The sequence below is a fragment of the Petaurus breviceps genome, unplaced genomic scaffold, assembly GCF_028583685.1.
Source record: "Petaurus breviceps papuanus isolate PSGF00001 unplaced genomic scaffold, PetGlider_PUasm1.0 91041, whole genome shotgun sequence".
Taxonomy (NCBI): domain Eukaryota; kingdom Metazoa; phylum Chordata; class Mammalia; order Diprotodontia; family Petauridae; genus Petaurus; species Petaurus breviceps.
Window position 1 is genome coordinate 8,395,386 of NW_027187400.1, and position 23,104 is coordinate 8,418,489.

The 23,104-nt window shown below is 44.8% G+C and overlaps 2 protein-coding genes across 2 annotated transcripts in view; both read right to left on the reverse strand.

Annotated features, from left to right (window-relative positions):
* NCMAP (non-compact myelin associated protein) overlaps positions 1-11,642 on the reverse strand; it is a 42,354-nt gene extending 30,712 nt beyond the window's left edge. Inside the window, exon 1 of the mRNA XM_069078281.1 lies at positions 11,359-11,642. The gene's annotated coding sequence lies outside the window, so the exon portion shown is untranslated. The remainder of the gene's footprint in view (positions 1-11,358) is intronic.
* Positions 1-23,104, reverse strand: part of CLIC4 (chloride intracellular channel 4) — a 325,774-nt gene that overhangs the window by 262,483 nt on the left and 40,187 nt on the right. The window lies entirely within an intron of this gene.

Consider the following 23,104-nt stretch of genomic DNA (forward strand, 5'->3'; position numbering starts at 1 on the left):
GAGAGAGAGAGAGAGAGAGAGAGAGAGAGAGAGAGAGAAAGTCAGTCTGCCAACTATAAGCCAGTGATCTTCACTTCAATTCCTAGGGAAATTCTAGAAAGGATCATTAAATTGATGGTTGGTGAATATCTAGAAAGGAAAGTAGTGACTAAAAACAGTCAATATTGTTCCATGGAGAACAAATCATGCCAGAATAACCTCATTTCTTTTTTATTTTTGAACAGAGTTATTAAGGCAGTAGATAAGGAGGATGCATAGATATAGTTTGCCTAGCCTTTAATAAAGTTTTTGAGCAGGTATCTCATGCTATTCTTATGGAAAAGAAAGAGAGATGTGGACTAGACAAGTATCCAGACTGAGAGATTTAGACTCAAGTTCAACGAGCAGTCCAGTGGTTGGGTGTTCAGCGTCAGTGACACAGGAGGTCTCCAGTAGAGTCTCCCAGGGATCTGATTGGTCGAGTGCTCTTACTCATCAAATTTGCAGATGGAACAAGACTGGAAGGGATAACTAATACACCAGATGACAACCAAGATCCAAAAGGATCTTAACAGGTTAGAACACTGGGCTGAAACTAAGATGAAATTCAATAGGGAAAAATGTAAAGTCTTGCACTTAGGTACAAAAGACCAAGCCCCAGAGGTATGGATAAACAGTAGCTGTTCTGAAAAGGATCTGGGAGGGATTTAGTGGGCCAGAAGCTCTTTATGAGTCAGCTGTGTGATATGTGTGCAATCCTAGGCTGCACTGGGTAGAGGGTCATAGCTTCCCAGGAATAGGAAGATAATAATCCCATTGTACTCTATGCTTGGCAGATCACAACTCTGTAATACTGTGTTGAGTTCTGGGTGCTATAGTTTAAGAAGGCCATTGACAAGCTGAGAATGTCCAGGGTAGGCCAATCAGGATAGTAAAGGTACTTGAGTTCATGATATATGAGCATCTTTTGAAGGAACCCAGCATGGCAGCCTGGAAAAATTAAGATTCTGGGGCTGGGAGTGGAATGTGATGGTTGTCTGCAAGTATCTGAAGGTCCATCATGCATCTGGTTTTTGGTCCCAGGGGAAAGAACCAGGACCATTGGGTGGAAGTTGCAAAGAATCAAACTTGGGCATGGTGTCTGGACAAATGTCTTTTTTTTTTTTAAATATATATATATACATATATTTGAATATTTGATTTTAAAACTTTCAATTCCAGATTCATTCCCTTCCCCCCCTGCCACCCACCCCCACTGGGGAGACAAGCAGTTCAGTATAGGTTGTACATGTGCGGCTAATGCAAAACAATAACATAGTAGATGTATTGTAAAAGACTGACTATATTCCCTCCCACTTGTTCTATTCTCTACTTTGATCCTTGTCCCTTTTCAAAAGTGGGTGCTTCCAACTTCCCTCCCCCCCAGCCTGCCCTCCCTTCCATCATCCCCCCTCACATCCCCTTCCCCCCCTATTCTCCTGGAGGGTGAGATCCCCTATTTAGTGTGTATTTCCCTCCCTCCTCAAGCCAGATTCAATAGGAATAAGGTTGACCCATTCCCTTTTGCCTTCCTATTCTTCCCCTCCATTATAACCATTTTCCCTTGCCTCTTCTGTATGAGATAGTTGCCCCACTCTGTCTCTCCCCATCTCCTCTCATTATATTCCTCTCATCTCTTAATTTCACCTTTTAAGTATCATCCCTTCCTGTTAAATTGGTCCCGTGCCCTCTATCTATGTATACCTGTAAACGTATATACACACATTCACATATGTATTCATATGCCCGCATACCCTCATATAAAGACATATATATATACTAATTTTCTAATCCCTTCAACTACTGAGAAAAGTTTCATAAGTTACAATTATTGTTTTTCCATGTAGGAATGTTAATAGTTCAACTTTGGCCAGGTGGCTCAGCAAGCAAGAGCACCGGCCCCAGTGCCGGGACGACCCGGATCAAATCCGGGCCCAGACACTCAGCACCACACCCAGAAACAACAACTGGCCGTGCAACCCCGAGCAAGCCACTCAACCCCGATTTCTTTAAAAAAAAAATAGTTCAACTTTGATAAGTTCCTTATGATTTCTTTTCCCTGTTTACCTTCTCATGCTTCTCTTGCTTCTTGTATCTGAATGTCAAATTTTCTATTCAACTCTGGTTTTTTCAGCAAGAATGCTTGAAAGTCCTCTATTCCACTGAATGACCATATTTTCCCCTGAAACATGATACTCAGTTTTGCTGGGTAGGTGACTCTTGGTTTTAATCCCAGTTCCCTTGACCTCCGGAATATCACATTCCAGGCCCTTCGATCCCTCAGTGTAGAAGCTGCCAGATCCTGGGTTATCCTGATTGTGTTTCCACAATATTCAAATTGTTTCTTCCTGGCTGCTTGTAATATTCTCTCCTTAATCTGGGAATTCCGGAACCTGGCTATAATATTCCTAGGAGTTTTCTTTTTGGGATCTTTTTCAGGAGGTGATCGGTGGATTCTTTCAACCTCTATTTTGCCCTCTCATTCTAAAACATCAGGGCAGTTTTCTTTGAGAACTTCCTGGAGGATGCTTTCCAGGCTCTTACTTTGGTCATGGCTCTCAGGCAGTCCAATAATTTTTAAATTATCTCTCCTGGATCTATTTTCCAGGTCAGTGGTTTTTCCCATGAGATATTTCACATTGCCTTCTATTCTTTCATTTGTTTGGATCTGTTTAACAGCATCTTGATTTCTCATAAAGTCATTAGCTTCCATTTGCTCCAATCTAATTCTGAAGCAATGATTCTCCTCAGTGAGCTTTTGAGATTCTTTTTCCATCTGGCAAATTTGACTTTTTAAGGCATTCTTCTCCTTGCCTTTTTGAGCCTCCTTTGCCATTTGAGTCAGTCTATTTTTTAAGGTATTATTTTCTTCAGTCAGGCTGTTGACTCTCATTTCATAATTTTCTTGCATTGTTCTCATTTCTCTTCCCAATTTTTCCTCCACTTCTCTTATCTGCTTCTTAAGGTCCTCTATGGCCTGTAACCAGCTTGTATTTTCCTTTGAAGCTTTTGGTGCAGGAGTTCTGACTTCACTGATTTCCTCCTGTTCCATGCCTTGCTCCTTCTTATCCCCAAAATAGGAGTGTAATGTTGGAATCTTCTGTCTGCTTTGTTTCCTTTGCCTGCTCATTTTGCTACTCAATGATTTGACTTTTGGGCTTTTTGCCACAGTAGGACTCTGCCACCAGACAGGGGAGTTTTCGTCCCAAATGCTGGGGTTTTCTCAGCTGCCGGAGGTATTAGATGGGTGCCCTCTCTGAGGTCTCCACACGCTCTGGCAAGCTGGACACACACCCCAGGACCTCCACCCTAGACTGCAATCCAGATCCAAGCAGGTTAAACAGGTTAAAGCAAGAGCGATTACCCCTCAGACTGGTGCTTGGTCCCCCTACACTCTGCAGGCCAGGAGCTGAAGCTGCCACGGGGCGCCAGCAGGCTGTGCCGGCATCTCAGCGGTTTCTCGCCCCGGGGGTAAAAGCCATGCACTCCCACTTACTGGGTCCCAAAGTCCAGACTGCACTGGCCTCTCACCTTGTCCTTCGCATCTATGTATTGATAAATCTGGAAACGGCCACAGCTGCTGCTGATCTGGAGTCCCTCTGGCTGGCGGCTGGTCAGGCCCGCCCAGGGGCTAAAGCCTCGGAGTGGTGCTGGGCTCGCTGGCCGATTCCTGCTGGCCTGCCGGGCTGTTCTCAGAGGGAGGTTAGCTTCTCTGTGTCATTTGTGGGTTCTGCAGCTCCAAATGTCTTTTTTTTTAACGTTCATTTTTATGAGATTTTGAGTTCCAAATTTTTCTCCCTCCCTTTCTCCCCCTCCCTAAGACAGTAAGCAATCTGATATAGGTTATACGTGTATAATCATGTAAAACATATTTCTGCATTAGTCATGTTGTGAAAAAAGAAGCAGAACAAAAGGGGAAAAACACACACACACAAAACCCAAAGTGAAAACAGTATGCTTCCATCTGCATTCAGATTCCATAGTTCTTTCTCTGGATGTGGATAGCATTTTCCATCACGAGTATTTTGGAATTGTCTTGGACCATTGTATTGTTGAGAAGAGCCTGATCATCGAACAACGTTGCCGTGACTGTGTACAATGTTCTGGTTCTGCTCACTTCACTCAGCATCAGTTCATGTAAGTCTTCTGAACAAATTTCTTACTCATTAGAACTGTCTAAAAGCTTGATGGACTGCCTTGAGTTCCCCTTCCTTAGAGGTCTTCAGGGACTGGATGACCACTTGTAGGGTGTATTCCAGTGAGGATCCTTTTCATACATGAGTTGGACTAGAAGGGCCCTGAGGACCCTTCTGACTCTCAAATTCTGGTATGTGATTTATTAAAGGATAGACTCTGTGCCAGGCACTAGGAATGCAAATGCCCCTCCCACCACCCCTCCTCCCCCAAAGGAAACTCCAAATTCTAAAGGAATTTTTATTCTATTGAAATGATGTCATATTAGCATATGATCTAAGAAGGTTTCTGCCAAGAAAAATTTAGCAGGCTGCAGGCAACCTCAAGTCGATTCAGCGAGTATTTATTAAACACCAGCACTGGGTAGGCACTGGAGAGACAGAGATCAAAATGAAACTGTCTCTGCCTGTAAGGATCTTACTTATACTGCGTGGGATACAACATATACACACATACATAAATGCAGGATATTATGAAGTGGAAGAGGGTTAATAATTGGGGAGGGTCAAGGTGGGGAGATGAGAGAAGGCTTCCCGGAGGAGGCAAGATATTGTTGCTATTGTTTGTCCTTCCTTCTCGAAGAGGACCATGACATCAGGAAGGTGCTGCCAGGGCTTGCAAGTGTATTGGATTTAAGTGAGGCAGGGCTGTGCAAAGTCACCAGCCTCACTTTCACCTCCAGAGCTATCTGGCGCCAGTGGCAAGATATAGATCAGGATGACTGGAGATGGCCTCCGGAGGCAAGATGAGCTGAATCTTGAAGGAAGCTAAGAAATTCTAGAAGCAGAAGTAAGGACTGAGTGCATTCCAGGGAAGGGGGTTTAGGGTAGGGCTGGAGATGTTGGAATACCCCAGGGAAGGGGCACTGGCTCTAGAGTCAGTCAATCAAATAGTATTTGTTTAAGTACCTACTGTGTGCCAGGTATTGTGATAAGCCCAGGGGATGCCAAGAAGGGCAAACAACAGCCCCTGCCTTCCAGGAGCTCACAGCCTAAGGGGAGAGATAATATGTAAACCACTATGTACAAACAAGATATATACAGGATAAATTGGCAATAATCAGTGGAGGGAGGAAGCTAGCACGAAGAGGAAGTGTTAGAGGAAAAAGATAAGGAATTCTGTTTTGGACATGTTCAGTTTGAGACATCCTATTCAAGATAGCTCAGAGGCAGAGAGGGATGAGAGAATGGAGCTGAAGAGAGAGACCAAGGTTGGATAACGTGGCCCCCTCCTACCTGTCCAGTCTTCTCACACATTACCCTCCCCCTCACATACACAGCAACACTGGCTTTTTTGTTGTTCTGTGAACAAGACACTCCATCTTCCATCCCCAGGGGAGACGTCCCCTGGCTGTCCCCATACCTGGAGTTCTCTCCTGTCTTCCCACTATTCCTTCAAGTTTCTGCCAAAAATCTTATCTTTCCTGATCCCCTAGCACTAGTGCCTTCCCTCTGTTGATTCTCTCTTAATTTATCCTGTATATACAGGAACAATGCAGAGAGCGCTGGGCCTGGTGTCAGGAAGTCCTAAGTTCAGATCTGAACCCAGACACTTACTAGCTGTGTGACCCTTGGAATGTCACTTTAACCCTGTTAGCCTCAGTTTCCTTATCTGGAAAATGAATTGGAGAAGGAAAAGGCAAAGCACTCCAGTATCTTTGCTAAGAGAAACCCAAATGTGGTCACCAAGAGTCGGACACAACTGAAAAATGACTGAAGAATAAGAATAGGACTTGGACCAGCTTCCGATGCTGATGAGCAAAGTGCTTCATAAATAGCTATGTGAATCGTTGTTGTTATTTGAGCATAGGTTTGGAGCTGGAAGGAACTTTAGAGTTGATCTCGGTCAATTCCCTCATTTATAAATGTGGGAACTAAGGCTTAAGGGAGGAATGATATGAAATAAGTCTACAAAGGTAGGCAAGAAAAAATAAAAAAGTACTTACTAAAGGCTTACTATAGTCCTAGATCGAGACTAAATTGCTATGAATATAAAGAGAAAAGTAAGACAATTCTTGTCCTCAAGAAGCTTATAATCTAAAATGGAAAGACACACATAGAGGGTAGTGGTGGCCAGGAAGGGATGTTGGGGTTTGGAAAGGCAGGAAGATGGTGAACGGGGCCAGTGGGAAGAAGATTAATGTATTCTTAGAAGAAATTATGGTGATCTTGATTTGATTATGATTTCTGGACTGGGCCTGATGGGAATGGGGATCAAGGTCACACAAATACTAAACAGAGCTGGGATTCAAAGGCAGCTCCTCCCATCTCCAAATTCAGGGTCCTTTTTTCACTGTATCCCATTGCCTCCAGTCCACCATCTTGCCAAGGGCCAGTCCTCATCCCAGTAGATGCCCAGTCTCCCAAGTAGGAATCTGTCCCTTGCAAAAGCTCCAGCACCTCCATGGGCCCCCTGCCTCCCTCAGCAGCACAACAGGTGCCAGGGAAACCAGCCATTCCCCAGATTGCTCAACAAACCAGGTGTGCAGAGTGAAGCCAGAGAGGCCATGCAGGGGCAGCCAGGAAGGACTGCCTAAAGAACAGACCCCTCTGTTTCAGAGATTGGCAAAGCCTCCTGCTTCTTCCTCAGGCAAAACAGCAGCTAGCTTCCCCTCAGGGACCTTGAAAACCGCATGGAAGGCTCAGCTTCCCCAGCCTTCTCTCCAGTTCTGCTCCAAAGGATTGGGCTGGGCTGTGGGGCCCCATCTTGACCGGTTTCCCCAGCTCTGGAATTCACATACGCTGCTTGGCAGGTACCTCAGCCCTGCCTCAGGAGCCTTGTTCCCTTTTTAACCCCTTCCCCAGATCAAAACTTCTCCAAACAGGTACACTTGGGCATTTTCCATCTCTGAGCCTCAATTTCTCAAAGTCACTTAAACTCTAAATTCAATGATTCCTTTGTATGTGGGATATCTCTCCGGCAAGGCCATGAAGTAGTTAGCCTGATATTTGCACAGATGAGCTACCCTGAGAAGTTAACACTAAACAACTTCTTGGGGGCAGATTGAATACAAAACTTCTTGTCCATGGTGCCCAGGATTAAGGCCCAGATGAGTAGGCTAGAGATGACTTTAGAACCTCTAGGAGCCCCCTCCCTAATGACACTGTCCCAAGATACCTCTTCTGAAGCTATCAGCCTCTGCCCCCAACCCAAGAGATTTCAAATTTGACTTGAGATAAGACATAATGGGTGATAAATGGCCACAGAAAAGAAGAATCTGGGATATCAAATACTGCTTCCCTGTCAAAATCAGGAGTTCTGATTCCCAGTCAAGGAATTCCCAGAGAATCAGAGTATTGGAAAGAGCCTTGTAGATCACTCAGCCCAACCTGTTCATTTTGGAGATGAGCAAGAGGGAAAATGAGTTACAGAAGGTTAACCAGCAAATTTGGAACAGAATACCAGGATAAATTCCTAAGGAGTACTGCCTCCCCTTTCCCTTCTGTTTTGCCTCCAAGCCCTTCTCTTCTAAACTCCGCTCCTCACTAATCCAAGTTGCTGTAGAACCTAGTACAAGTCATTCTTTCTCCTTCAGACATCTTTTTTCTCATCTTGTAAAAGAAGAGATCTGTATTTGTCATTTCTGCCTTTGTATCACCAGTGGTTAGCACAATGCCTGCCAGTCAGTAAATATTTACTTAGCACCTACTATGTATCGGGCATGAATGGATGCTTTTGATTGATTGCTGATCAGATATGACTTCATGTTCCCTTCCAGCTCCCAAAATCTGTTCTCTGATTCAAAGTGACTTGGTTCCTCTAAGTGAGCCCCAGCAGGCTTGTATGTCAAGAACTCGGTACGGCTTACAGCCTATGACACCTTCCCTTGGGGTGAGATGACCTTAAGGAAGCATCTCACCCAGGGAGGGACCATGGGAGGGGCTGTTGACACCTTGGCCTTGACATTGAATTTGTACCTTTTGTATCATGTATTAATATATATTTAGAGTTCCTGGGCATTTTCGATATTCCTTTACTAGACTATAAACTATATGAGGTCAGAGACTTTCGCTATCTGAACTTCCTTGGGAAGTATACATCTCTGTACATAGTAGGCACTTCCTGCTGTTTGTCCTTCCTTCTCGAAGAGGACCATGACATCAGGGAGGTGATACCATGACATGCAAGTGAATTAGTCACCAGCCTCATTTTCTCCTCCAGAGCCATCTGGGGCCAGTGGCCAGATATCCATCAGGACAACTGGAGATGGCCCAGGATACGATATATTGAATGAATTCGAGCAAGCAAGCATTTATTAAGTGCTTATTATGTGCCAAGCACCGGGCTAAGTGCTTGGATTACAAATCCAAAATCAAGACAGCCCCTGCCCTCAAGGAGCTTATATTCTAATAGACAGCAATAATAGGACTGGTGACCAGAGGATAGTGTTTTTGCCTGGAAGTCAGGAGGAATGGGGAGTGAAGAACAAAAGGTACTTAATTGACTTGCTCTTTTACATCTTTTAAAGTGCAGAAGCCCAGTTTGCAAGGGTAATGGCAGAACTCAGACCCCAGTACAGTGTAGAAGATGTGAATATTAACACACAAACACACACACACATGTGCGTGTGTGTCCCAAGTGTATGTGTGTATGTCAGGAAGCGCATTTCCAATGCCTCAGTATCTGAGTGATTTCCAACAGTGACATTCTAAATGGGGTGTTGAGCTGCCCATGGTCTGACTGTTAGCTACTGCCTCCCCTTGTCTCAGAGCCCTCCCTGGTAGCAAGAACCTACCTAAAGAGAGGGAAGAAGGTAGGAGAATGGAATGAGGAAGTGGGCAGAACTGGACAGCCAGCAATGGGGACATTAGGGCCTTCCTCTCCCATAGGCAATCTGTTTCTGAATCATAGAATGGATCCTAGAAATCCTCTATTTATGCCCCATATCCTACCCCAAATCTTCTCTTTAACATCCCAGGCAAATGGTCAGACAGCCTTAGTTGTAGTAGAAAGAATACAGGCTTTGGAGACAGAGTATCTATATTTGTTTGGGTGACTTTGGGTAAATACTTTCCCTTCCTCGAGCCTCAGTCTGTTTAGTCATTTAAGGCTTGCCTGACTATGCCCCCTTTTGGGGGTTTTCTTTTCAAAGATATCAGAGTGGTTTGCCATTTCCTTCTCTAGCTCATTTGACAGATGAGGTAATTGAGGCAAACAGGGTGAAGTGATTGCCCAGGGTCACCCAGCTAGTATGTGTCTGAGGCTGTATTTGAATTCAGGTCTTCCTGACTCCAGGCCCAGCATTGCTCTTCTGTAAAGGTGAGGGAGGCAGGGAAGGGGGTAAAGTTTGGGCCTGATGAGCTATAAGGACTTTTTCCACTCAAAATGTTATAATGTAAATACTTCTAGTGATGGGGAACTCTCTAGTGACCAACATCAGCAGTTAGCATCTTTCCCCAAATTTCTTATGTTGCAGTAAAGTGAGCTTTATATTCTCAGTAGAATATGATTTCACTGACACGGGCAACTTCTAACATAATAAATCCCCAAGGATCAGCAGCTGTTTGCAATCTACAGTTTTAGAGAATGCCTGGGACACCAGGGGGTTAAGACACTGACCCAAGATCAGACAGGCAATCTTTAAGGGAAGTGGGGCTCACACCGAAGACTTCCTCCCTCCCTCCCAGGCTGGTTCCCTGTCTTGATAGGCTGTGTCCCCCATTCCTGTCTTCCTGGGGTTCATGAGACTTATTCTCAGGTCTTCTGAGCTGGAACAGATCTCAAAACAGACTGTCAGAGATAGAAATGGTTTCAGAACATAGACTATCAGAGCTGTAAGACAGTCTTAGAACATCAAAGGTTAGGGCTGAAAGGAACCTTAAAAAAACATTGAATGTCAGAGCTGAAGGGGCCCTTAGAACACAGGATATCAGAGCTGGAAAGGGACCTTAGAACATAGAATGTCAGAGCTGGAAAAGGACATTAGAATGTAGAATACATTGGGAAAAGACCTTATAGAATATTAAGGGTTGTAATCTAGTCCAACTCTGACCCAAGATTTCATAGATTAACAGCAGAGCATGTAAAATTCAGGCACTAGAAGCCAGAATGCAGTCAGGACTTTTCTTCTACTCAGAACTGACTCCAAAAGGTATTTTTTATCAGAGGGGTTGCACGGTGAGAGCATTGGACCTGGAGTCAGGAAGACTCATCTTCCCGAGTTCAAATCTGACCTCAGACTCTGGCTCTGTGACCCTGGCAAGTCACTTACCCTGTTTGCTTCAGTTTTCTTACCTGTAAAAGGAGCTGGAGAAGGAAATGACAAACCACTATAGAGTCTTTGCCAAGAAAACCCCAAATGGGGTCAGGAGTAGAAATGACTAAAACAATAGGCAGGGAAATAAAGTATCATTATCCCCACTTTACTGAGACCAATGAGGCCCAGAGAAACAAGGGGTGGAAGGGTGGTCAAACCCAGGTCTACCTGACTACTACCGTTTCTTCAGCAACAAAAAGAGAATCCTACCAGCCCAGCATACCTCAAGGGCCTGTGACCAGGAGCACAAATATGAGATTATTAGCTCACCTGGCAGCTCAGCTACTTCCTACCTAGGTGTTTTGGGGCAAATACTGCACTGTTTGGGACCTCTCTCCTCATCTGGAAAATGAGAGTTGGACCACCTCAAGGCCCCCTTACAGAGATCTGGGATTCTACCATGGTCTTATGAAGAAGTGCATGCGTTACTATGGGGCGCGATTCAGCAAATGCTTATTAAATGATTAGCAGGTCCAAAGTCCGGTACGAGACAAAGAAAGGCAGAAATGAAACAGCCCCAGCCCTCCAGCAGCGGGGTCGCGAGTAGGATCTCCCAATCACATCGTTGGAGGTTTCTTTTGGGGGTTAAGGGCAGAGACCCAGGATAAGGGAAGGAAAAATGTCGCGTCTAAAAGTGAAGAATTGACAAGCCCCTGCCCCCTTCCAACTTCTCTCCCCTGGCCCATGTCTGATCCCTGGCCCGGTTCGCTGTTCCCAGGTGGGCTCGCTCGGGTTGCCTCTGGCACTCTGCTCTTTGCCCATCTGGACTCCAAGGGAGCCAGGTAGCCCCTAGAGGTACGCGCACCTACGCCCACCGAGGCCAACTGATGGAGACCTCTCTGTGCCCGTGCCCGTTGGCGAAGACGCACAAGGAGCCCACTACCCCTTACCTTGTCCGGCCGCGGGCCCTGCTCACAGACTCCCTGCCCGAACAGCCATTGATGCCCCACGTCCGCCGCAGGCACTCCCGGTTCGGTCTCCGGGGCTTTGGGCTCAGCGCCCCCTGTTTCTGGGCTCGGACGCTCTGGGCTTGGCACAGCTCAGTCCCGAGCTCCGCGCTCCGCGCTCCTCACCCACATCCCACCCCAGCCCGACTGTCCTGCCCGCTGGCGGGGTCGGAGCGCAGGTGATCCTCCTTAGGGGCGGGCGCACTGGGACCGCGCCCCCTCCTCCGGCCCCACGCTCGGAGCGAGCCAGTCCGGGGCTGCCCGGCTGCGCCAGGTGCCCAGGGGTCCGCAGTCCGCGGAGCCATGGCGCCTCCCCGTGGTTACCTGAGGTCTCTCACCGGGCCCAGCCCCGTGAGCTCGCTGTGCCGGGGCTCCCCTCACCGCTAACTCCCCAGCTTGAGGTTCGAGCCCTCCAGCTCCAGCAGCGTGTCTTGTCTGACTTCTTCCTGCCTTAAAAATAGGGATCGTAAGTTCGGAACTCGAAGGGGATCTTTTTGATTTGGATTCCCCAGTTTATGGAGGAAAACTGGGACCAGAGCAATCAAGGTCACAGGGGTAGTGAGAGCTGAGCCCCTCAGATCCTGGGTCTTCCAACCCAGCCCCAAGATGGTGTGATGCAAAAATGCTTTGTAAACCCTGAAGCCATTCCTCCCCCCCCCAGTTATCCGGCTCTGTGATCTCAGGGTTGTGTGAGAAATGGCTGGGGGAGTCAGAGGGCTTGGGTTCGAAGCCTAATTCTTCCGCTTAGCTTGAGGATGACTTGAGCACTAGGCCTTTCTCGGATCGTTTCCTCATCTACAAAATGAGCACTAACACGAGATGGCTTCTAAGGGTTTCTTTCCTCCAGCCCCGAATCTCTGACCCTGAAACCTGGCATTTTAGAACAATATAGCAACCAGGGGATGTGACTGAACTCTATTGATTTCATCTGAAATAACAGGAGACCTAAGCCGGATGGAGTCAGTCAATAAACATTTATTAAGCACCTACTATGTTCCAGGCACGATGCTAAGCACTAGGGATACAAAAAAGGGCAAAGGAACCCCTGCTTTTAAGGAGCTCGATCAAGATGGGTAGGGAGAAACGGGAGGTGGAGAAAGCCCCAGAAGAATTATGTGCAAAACAAAATATACCCAGGATAGATAAATTGGTGATCATCTCAGAGGGTAAGCCCCTCGTGAAGGACCAGGGAAGGCCTTCTGCAGAACTGAGACTGTAGCTGAGCCTTGAAGGAAGCCAGGGAAGCTGGGAGGAAGAAAATTCCAGGTATGGAGGACAGTCAGTGAGAATGTACAGATCTAAGAGATGGAGGGTCTTATGTGAGGAACAGAAAGGAGGCTAGGGTCACTGGACCACAGAGTATTTCAATAAACCAACCAAAAAATATTTATTAAGAACCGACTATATGCAAGGCAGGGGCAGCACAGTGGAGAAAATGCCTGGTCTAGAGTCAGAAAGACCTGAGTTCAAATCCAGCCTCAGATACTTACTAGTTATGTGACCCTGAGCAAGTCACTTAGCCCTGTTTGCCTCAGTTTTGTCATCTGTAAAATGAGCTGGTGAAGGAAATAGCAAACCACTCTAGTATCTTTGTCAAGAAAACCCCAAATGGGATCTTGAAAAGCTGGACACTACTGAACAATGACAACAAAATGTACCAGACATCAGGCTAAGATAGAAGAAAATGCACAATCCAGCCCTTCAGTAGCTATTTGGGAGCGGTAAGGCATGGGAAGACTAGAAATTTAAGAAGGGGCCAGGAAGAGGTTTGAACCAGGAAGGGATGGAGAGCCACTGGAGTTTAGGGGGAAGGGGGGTTTACAGTCAGATCTATGCCTTAGGAATATCACTTAGATACTTGAATGGAGGATGGAATGGAATGGCAAAATATGTGAGTCCAGGGAGACTAATCAGCAGGCTTTTACAATGGTCTAGACGTGAAATAACGAATGACCACCAGGGTGGTACCTATATCAAAGGAAAGAAGAAGGCACATAGGGGGAAAATGTTTGAAAGGTAAATTCAGCAGGATTTGACAACAAATTGGATATGGGGAGGGGGTGAGAGTGAGGAGTGGATAACACCTAGGTTGTGCCCTGGGGGACTGGGAGGATAGCAGTGCTCTCCCCCAAAGTAAGAAAGGTAGGAAAAGGGGAAAGTTTAGGGGAAAAGACAATGAGTCCAGTTTTGGCCATGTTGAGTTTAAGATGTTTTTCAATAAATATTCAGCATGCATTACTAATAACAGTAATCTCAATAGCAATCTTACTGAAACAAGGCAGTGAACTGAAATACTTTTTAAAAAAAGCAAGATGAGGAGACAGTTAGGTGGCAAAGCAAATAGAGCACCAGCCCTGGAATCAAAAGGACCTGAGTTCAAATCCAGCCTCAGACACTTAACACTTACTAGCCCTGTAACCTTGGGCAAGTCACTTAACCCAATTGCCTTGCCTTCCCCCCTCCCCCCCCCCAAAAAAAGCAAGATGATGCAGAGTATTTTTTACCATTCTCCTTTGGAACTATAGTTCAGAGGTCCTGAGTTTTAATTCTAAGCAATGCCACTACACAACAATAATTATATTGAAATCAATGCAACATATCCTAGCATAAATATCCCGGTTTGGGTTTTTTTTTTTTACAAATTAATTTGTTCTTTCCACCTCCCCCTCAACATCCAGCAAATTAAAAAAAAAAAAACAAATCTAGGGGCAGCCAGGTGGCTCAGTGAGTAAGAGCACCAGCTCCAATGTCGGGATGACCTGGAGATCGAATCCTGGACTCAGATACTCAGCATCACACCCAGAAATAACTGGCCGTATAACCTTGAGCAAGTTACTTAACCCTGATTGCTTATAAAAAAAAAAAATCTAAACTAAACTGAAGTCCTAAATACATAGCTGTGTGCATTTCCCACACTGGGCATATCCAAAAATGTGTCTCTGCATCAAATTACTTCTCTGTCAGAGGGTGAGTAATATTTAATCTCCATTCTTTGGACTTCTCATTGAGTTAGAGTTCTAGACTCTTAAAAGTAGTTTTTCTCTATATTATTATTATTATTATAAAGTTGTTCTCTTAATTCTACTCAATTCACTCCTCAGCAGTACACAGAGGTCTTCCCTGTTTCCTGAAGTTGCCCAATTACTCCAAAAAACAGAAATGGAATGAACATCGCCAAACAATAGAAATTGAATGTGATAACATGACAAAAATAAGTTTTGTTTCAAAGAAAAAAATATAAGAAGACATCTTTTGAAGTCCGGTCCAGGAGTGTAGAATGCTGCATACAATCTGATCTTTTCTGATGTGTAGACAGATTTTGACAGTTAAAAAAAAAATTCTTTGTTATAAGGGAAAGCTCTTTGGGATACAGGGAGAAGTTTAGGAAATGTAAAAAATGAAAGATATTTATACAAATCTATTTTGAAAAAGAACTATGTGTCAGATTGCTTGCCATCTCAGGGAGGATGGGAGAGAAAGAGAGAGAGAGAGAAAGAGAGAGAGAGAGAGAGAGAGAGAGAGAGAGAGAGAGAGAGAGAGAGAGAGAGAGAGAGAGAGAGAGAGAGAGTGAGAGAGAGAGAGAGAGAGAGAGAGAGAGAGAGAGAATTTAGAGCTCAAAACTTAAAACAATGAATGTTAAAAATTGGTTTTATGTGTAACTGGGGAAAAATAAAATATTATTTTTAAAAAAGAAAAAAGAATTGTAAGAGATGACAGAAGCCTTCTGGTCCAAGTCCCTCATTTTATAGATGAAGAAACAAAAAACATGAAGAGAAGGAAGTAGTAAGTAGGTGGGTCAGGTCAGCTTTTGAATCCAGAGCTTATTATGCCAGAGCTAATGCTTTGGTCAGTATATCCCACTGACCCTCTTCACTTGACCTCTCAAAGCTTCAGTTTTCTAATCTGTAAAGTGGGGATAATTAACCTTGTATTTCTTTTATTTTTTTTTTTTAAGCATTTGGGGTTAAGTAACTTGCTCAAGGTTACATGGCCAGTTATTTCTGGGTGTGGTGCTAAGTATCAGAGCCCAGATTTGATCCCAGGTCATCCCGACACTGGGGCCGGTGCTTTTACTCACTGAGCCACCTGGCCACCCCTAACCTTGTATTTCTTACCTTGCAGGATTATTGTAGGGAGAATTTAAAGAGGTAGAGGGGGTTGGGGTCCAGACCTAATGATTCTGCAGTGTGCAGAATTCTGGTCATGAAACCTTCCCTTCCTTGGCTAGCCTAGACTTCCTTGACTAGACTTTCCTGAGGCATTGGAAGGTGAAGTTATCTTTCCTATGGTTACATGGTGTCAGAGGCAAAAAATTGCTACATCATGAAACCATTATTAAAATTAGTTTAGTCATTTTACAGTTGTGTCTAACTCTTCATCACCCCCTTTAGGGTTTTCTTGGCAAACATACTAGAGTATTTCGCCATTTCTTTCTCCAGCTTATTTTACAGATGAGGAAACTGAGGCAAACAAGGTCCAGTGACTTGCCCCGGGTCACACAGCTAGGAAGAATCTGAGGCCACATTTGAACTCAGGTCTTCCTCTAGGCTTGGCACTCTATCCACTTCACCACCTAGTTGCTGTGTGTGTGTGTGTGTGTGTGTGTGTGTGTGTTTATATTATATGTGAGTGTGTATCAGTAAAATAATGTTATGTGTAACTGTACTGGAGCTCCCACTTGGCCACTGGGAGCAGGTAAGGAATGTCTATGTGCACTGTACAAACACATGTGATGTATTTAAAACCCTAAAATGTAATAGAAATATCCACTAGGATGACTTGACCTTCCCCATGATCCTGTAAAGTAGATAGGCAAGGAGTATCCCCAGTTTACAGTCAAGGAAACTGAGACCCAGAGGAAGTGACTAGTCCAAGGGCCTAGAGCTGGGTTAGAACTGAATCTAAGATTTTTCAGATTTCTCACCCAGTTCTCTTTATGACAAAAATCACTTTTTTTGAGACTTGGGGAAAAAAATAAAACAAAACAAAAAAAAAAACAACCCTCTTTCCCAAGAGCCAGAAAGCCATCAGAGAATTGTTTGCTATTACACATGTGGTGGTGAAGAGTCGGACTTGACTGAACTGAAACTCTTCCCCAAACACTTTTCCGTACCCAAATCCACAGTTGGGTCCTGGATGTTGAGAGATTAAAGGGTTCCCGAGTCTCCATGGAAAATGCACAAATTCCTTCTTTGGTTGGACTTTTCCTGCCCTCTTGCCTTGACTCAGCGTTGGGTGCTTAGGGCTTTATCTCAATTCTGGATGCCCATTCCCTGGTCCTGAAGCTTTAATCCACTGTTTACCTCCTTTCTAGGAGGTTGCTGGGGAAACCAGCTAAATGTCACATAGGATTAGAATGCAGTTTCAGGTGAAGGGAAGCAGCAGCACTGAGAGCAGGGAAAGCTGAGAAACCCAAGACAGGCTGGATTAACCCCAAACAAAAACCGAGTTGGGGAAAACTGGAGATAGAGACAGATGGGCTGGGAAGGAGATCCCCTGGCCCCATTCCCCACAATGAAAGGGGAGTTAGAACACTTAAGTACCAGGTTCATAATTCAAGGGAGGATCTAAACTTTGGGCAACTTAGCACAGTCTACCTGGGTTCTGTTCAGCGTCTGGTATAAAGGACAAATTGGTTATTATTTCCTGTATTCGAAAAAAACCTCAAACTTATAGCACTTACTTATTAAGCACTTTTAAGGCACCAAGCACTGTGCTAAGTGTTGGGGATATAGATTAAAAAAAGCAAGAGAAAGAACTTTTCTTAATGAGCTCATATTTTAAGTAGAGGAGACAACACACATGACAGGCTTAAACTGTAAGGCTAATGGATGGACCCCATGGTCCCGAGGTGGCTGCCAGGATGGCAGGGCTCAAGGATCCTTAAGGTGTATTGGCAGATTGGATGGCAATACCTGTGGGGCTGGAGTGTGTTGTGTCAGGACACAAAAGGGAGGATCTCTTGCCCTTTTGGCTGGATGTTACATCCTCCCTGCCCCCATCTCTCTGGGAGGGAACAGAGCTCCCACTTTAGCAGGAAGACTGAAGGAAAGCCTAGGTACCTACTTCCTTTTGGACCTGCTGTTGAGGTTTAAGGGTGCTGGGACCCTAAAATAGAGACACGAGGGTCCTGCCTGAATGAATTCAACCCAAGCTTTCTTTCAGTCAAAGACAAAGGTTTATCAGAACACCAATAGGTGTTGTGGTGGATGTGATTCTAAAAATCTTCCATATTGTCCATACTCTTAAGGAATCTAAGCATTTTCATGGAGGCAAGATGGATCTTTTATACAGAACAGAAACAGAAAATTCTAGAGGGAATTAAGGGAGTGGCAAGGTACAGACAATGAAAGGGCAGTTAATTAACTGGGAAGGGCTCCAATAGCCTGGGACCTGAGCTACACAGAAAAGTCCAGGGGCTTTTCTTTTTTTGGGTCCAGATCCCAAAGACATGTCTTTTCCTTTTGGGGTTCAGATCCCATCTCCATCACTACCAGACAGACATTTGTAGGGAAGCAACACTACTTGCTATAAAAAATATATTAATGTGCATATTTACTTATAGCTATATTAATAAAAGCCTTTTTCCCTTCTTAGACTCTCTGCGTGTTACAAATTTATTACCTCTCCCTTTCTGAATCTGTTAGTTTTTCACATACAGATTCCCAAGGAGGAAAAACAAACAAAAACAAAACATAAGCACTTTTGATTCCTCAATTGAGAGAATAGTCTAAGGCCATTCTTTTGGCACTTGCCAGATATTTGACAGGTAAACTGTAAGTTCATTGTCTCTTGCTTTTTTGCTTTCACTCCTTCATCTAAAGCCACATGAAGTCTCCTCTTTACCCAATAATAATATGACAAAGTGCCCATCAAGTCTCATGGTACCTGGCATCATAGATAAGCCAAACTTGAGTAAACCAGGGCACATTACAGTCCTGAACTCTTATCTCTCTCCCTCCCCACCTAATGACCAGAGATCCCAAAGTTTGGATCTGGAGGAGGTATCAGGAAAAAAAAATGAGAGCAATCCAAGAACATCAAAAAAATTATGAGAAAAAAGTCAGCCAACTGGAAAAAGAAATCCAAAAACTTAAGGAAGAAAAAAACTCCTTGAAAACTAAAATTAGGCAAGGGGAAGTCAATGACATTATAAGACTCTAAGAAATAATGAAACAAAATCAAAAGAATGAAAAAATAGAAGAGAGTATGAAACATCTTAATAGAAAAACAACTGATCTGGAGAACTGATCAGGAAAAGACAATATTAGAATTGTTGGACTACCTGAAAGTTATGACCAAAAAAAGAGTCTTGATATAACATTACAAGCAATTATTAAGAAAAAATGCCCTGAGTTTTTAAAATGAGAGGATAAAGTATATATAACCTTCTCTAGGGTGGGGAGGGGAAGGAGAGAGGAAAAAAAAAGTGCACAGCAGAGAACAAAAGAAAACTTAGAAGGAAGCACAAAAAAGCTGGGAAACCTTAAAAACAATATGTAGTATTTGTTACTTTTTTTTTTGTGCTTTTTGGAGGGCAATCAGGGTTAAATGACTTGCTCAAGGTGACACAGCTAGTTTTTGTGTTAAGTGTCTGAGGTCGGATTTGAACTCAGGTCCTCCTGACTCCAAGGCTGGGAGGGCCCTGAGAACACAGGGTGTCAGAGCTGGGAGGGCCCTTAGAGACCAGGAGGAAACTGAAGTCATTGTCCCTTCAGGTGCTGCCTTCTTTCACTTATTAGTAACTAACATTTACACCATACTTTAGTTTACAAAGAGAAAGGAGTAAAGAGAATAAGCATTTATGTAGATCGTTCACGGTCTGCTATGTGCCAGGTACTGTCCTAAGCACTTTTTACAAATATCCCATTGAATCTCACAACCCTGGGAGGTGGATACTATTATTATCTCCATTTTACAAGTGAGGAAACTGAGGCATACAGGTTAAGTGACTTGCCCAGGGTCATATAGCCTAGTAAGTGTCTGAGGCCAGGTTTGAAGAAAGCACTTTACTAACGTCTCTTGCACCTCACAACAGCCCTGTGAGGTAGGTCCTAATTGTCATTAACACCATTTAACAGAAGAGGAAACTAAGGTCCTAAGAGATAACTTGACCAGGATGCCACAGGTGCCAAGGGTCAGATGTGGATTTGAAGCCAGATCTTGACTTAAAACTCAGCACTCTGAGTGCTATTCCACGTTGCTTCTGATTTTGCCTTCCCCTGAAAGACTTCAAATACACCAGGGGTCCTACTTGTGGTTGATTCTGCTGACCCCGAGGCAGCCTGGCTTAGTGGGTGTCATGTGGTCCGGGGTCGCTGGGAACCCTGAAATGTCTGGGTACAGGGCCAGTCAGCCTAGAATGAATTCACCATTCAAATCTTCTTTCAATCAAGGTGGCCAGGTTTATTGTAACGCCCATAGGAGTGGGCTAGATTCCTAGTGGTGCCCCTTGATGGGGGTGAAATTGATATTCATATACAAAAAAGGGCAGTGAGAAGATCTGGATGAGATTAAGGAGTGGTGAACATCCTGGGGTGGCCCAGGTGCAGCAGTGAAATTGGTAAGTGGTTGGGGTGGGGGGGCGAGTTGAGAGCCACAGTGAAAGGATTGTTAGGTAGTCTGAGGTGGGTCAAGCAGATGGTGAAAGAATTGTTGAGTGGATGGGTGGGCTGTGCTGGGCCAGATGCCTCTGGTGAACACCAGTGATCTGGGCTGCTGAAGGGTGTGGGGAAATTCAGGGTCCTGGTCCCATCACCCCATCAGGTAGAGGGCTGGGCAATCAGAAGGATCAAGGTTCAAATCTCACCTGAGATACTGATGTTGTCATTGACCAATGTCAAGTCATTAAACCTCATTTTTTTTGATCCTCATTTTTCCTCATCTATAAAATGGGAATTAAATTAACTGTAGCACTTACCTCACAGTGTTGTTGTGAAGTTTAAATGAGAACATGTGGGCAAGGTACTTTGAAAGCACATCTAAATGCCAGTTATCCTCTAGTAAAAGTTTTTCCTCTTGGGTTCTAGACCCAGTAGCCAACAGAGTGCCTGGTTCATAGAAAGCTCTTAAAAAGGCAAATTGAATGAACATGTGACTCTAATCAAACTAGTGTCTCTCTAGGCCCTCGTTTCTTCATCTGCCAAAGGAGAAAGTGGGATGGGTGGGGTGATCTCTCATCTAGTACCTTATTGTTCTAAAGCTGGATGGTTCTCCCAAACTGGAGAGGAAAATCCAGCAGCAGCAGGGATAGAAACACTACAAAGCTAATAACTGGCCACTTGGGCTTGCCAGAGAACAGGCAGGACTTAGGGGCAGAGCCCTCATTCAGGCTCCCAGGACAGCCTACTTGTTTGTGGACCAAGGACCCCTCTCAGTCCCTCTCAGGTGGTGTGGCACATAGGACTAAGGGATCCTCTGACATTGCAAAGAGGAAACTCCTTTGTGGTTCTTGCTTGCTTTGGATAGCTCCCTACAGGAAAATTTCTGTTCTCCCCAAACTGAGAATTCCAGGGAACTGGACTGATGAAATTTGTGGGAAATTTCAGGGTCCTTGCCATTTCTGTGAAACTCTGCCCTTGGATAAGAGGAACAAAATGGGCCCTCAGGTCAAAAGCTTTAGGAAAATTCAGCTGGGAGGTGCGTGAATGGGAGAGAAAGAAGCCCTCATGGAAAGCTGGGGACCGAGACCCAGGGACAGTCCCTTTGGGCAGAGACCCAGGAATGTCACAGGGCTGCTGGGGCCCTAGGGAATAGGTTGTGTCAAGAAGGAGCTTCCTTGGTATTTTACTTTGGGGACCTAGGAGAGAGGAGACAAGTTAGAATAATAATAGATAACATTTATGTGACCCTGTAAGGTTTGCAAATCACTTTACATATATTATCTCATTCTTATACTGTATGTTAACTCATTTGATCCTAACAACACACCTGTGATCTGATCTGATCTGATTATTATCCCCATTTCACAGATGAGGAAATTGAGGCTGAACTAGAGGTTAAATGACCTGCTCAATCACACAGCTACTAAGTGTCTGGGATAGTCCTGACTCCAAATAGAGTTATGTCGCCTCCCTTTCAGTAGCTTCCTGTTTTAAGTAATTATTCTTGCAGACTCCTGGCAGTCCCATGTGCTCAACTCAGTTGTATCCATTCCATTTGTTACCAAAGGATTGCAAGTGCTGTTATTACCCTCTAAATTTGGTGCCCTGGGCCAGACCCCTGACTGCTTCACCCTAGTTATGATTCTATGAACACTCCTAACCTTCCTCTTATTGCCTTAGCTTCTCAGTTCAAGCATCCTATACCCCTGGTAAGCCCTACTTACTGGACTCTCCAACCATAAATATTTTACTTTTTGAGGAAAAGGAGGTGGTATTATGACCTTGGAGGTTGGGAATTAAATTAGCAAATTAATTATTCATTCATTAATTAGTAAATTAGTAGAATGACTATTTTTTTCTTCTGAGTAGCAATGATGTAGATAGGATCTGAACCCCTAAAAGTAAAAGACTATGTCTTTGGGATCTGGACCCCTAAAAGGAAAAGACCCTGAAATTTCCCACAAATTTCATCAGCCCGGTTCCCTGGCATTCTCCTGAGGCATCTGGCCCATCCCAGCATAATTCTTTTGACTGCCCTTTCACTGTGGCCCTCGATATCTGCCCACCCCAGGCTACTTGCCACCCCTTAATCCCATCCAGATCTTCCCACAGTCTTTTTCTGTAAATGTCAGTCCCATCCTCATCAAATGGGCAGATTCTTAAAATCTGGTCTGCTTGTATTGGCATCACAAATATCGCAGACTCACTAAGATGGTCTTTTCTTTTTAGGGGTTTGGATACCATCCCCATCAAAAGGAGCAACTGAAAGAAAGTCTAGTAACAGAGGTTTGGGCCCAGCCACAATGCAAGGCTTATGGCCTCATGCAAATGGGATGAGATTTAATCAGAGTTCAAGGGGGGTTCCCAGAGCCCCTACCTCAACAATCCTGGACTCCTCCACCCCCTATATCTAAGCTGTGACCAAGGCTTGTCTATTTCATCTTTGTAGCATGTCTCTAATATACGCCTAGTCTCCTCTGACACGGCCACCTCCCTGGTGCAACCCCTCAGTCCCTCACATCTGGATTATTGCAGAAGCTGTGGGTGGGTCTGCCTGCCTCAAATCTCTCCCCACTGCAATCCATCCTCCATTCAGCCACTAAAGTGATTTTCCTAAAGCTCAGGTCTGACCATGTCACCTCCCCTACTGTAAGGGTTATGGGATTTAAAGATCTTCCATGCCCCGTTGGACTTGCTGATGTAGCAGGAAGGGGCGGAGCAAGAGGAAGCGGAAGCCAAGCTAGCGTTCCTGCGTTGGCTGGCGGTGGTGGTGACGGCGGCAGCAGCAGAGGCAGTGGCAGTGCGAAGCCCTTTTTGAGTTAGGACTGCTAAGGACTTTCTGCTAAGGACTCCTGCTGAGGACTGCCAGGGGCCGGAGCTGCTGGGAGCGCGCGCTGGGTGGTTGCTGTGTGTGGGGAGAGGAGGACCTTTGCCTGAGGTAGCCTGTTCTGTTTTAAAGGCTTGAAAATGTGGGTGCTTTCTACTTTATCTACCTGTGCCAATATCATAACTACTCTGATGGCTTTCACTTTCTGGTTTTGGGACTCAGTCTTTTGGTATCTTAATAAATTTTCTAGTTTATTTCC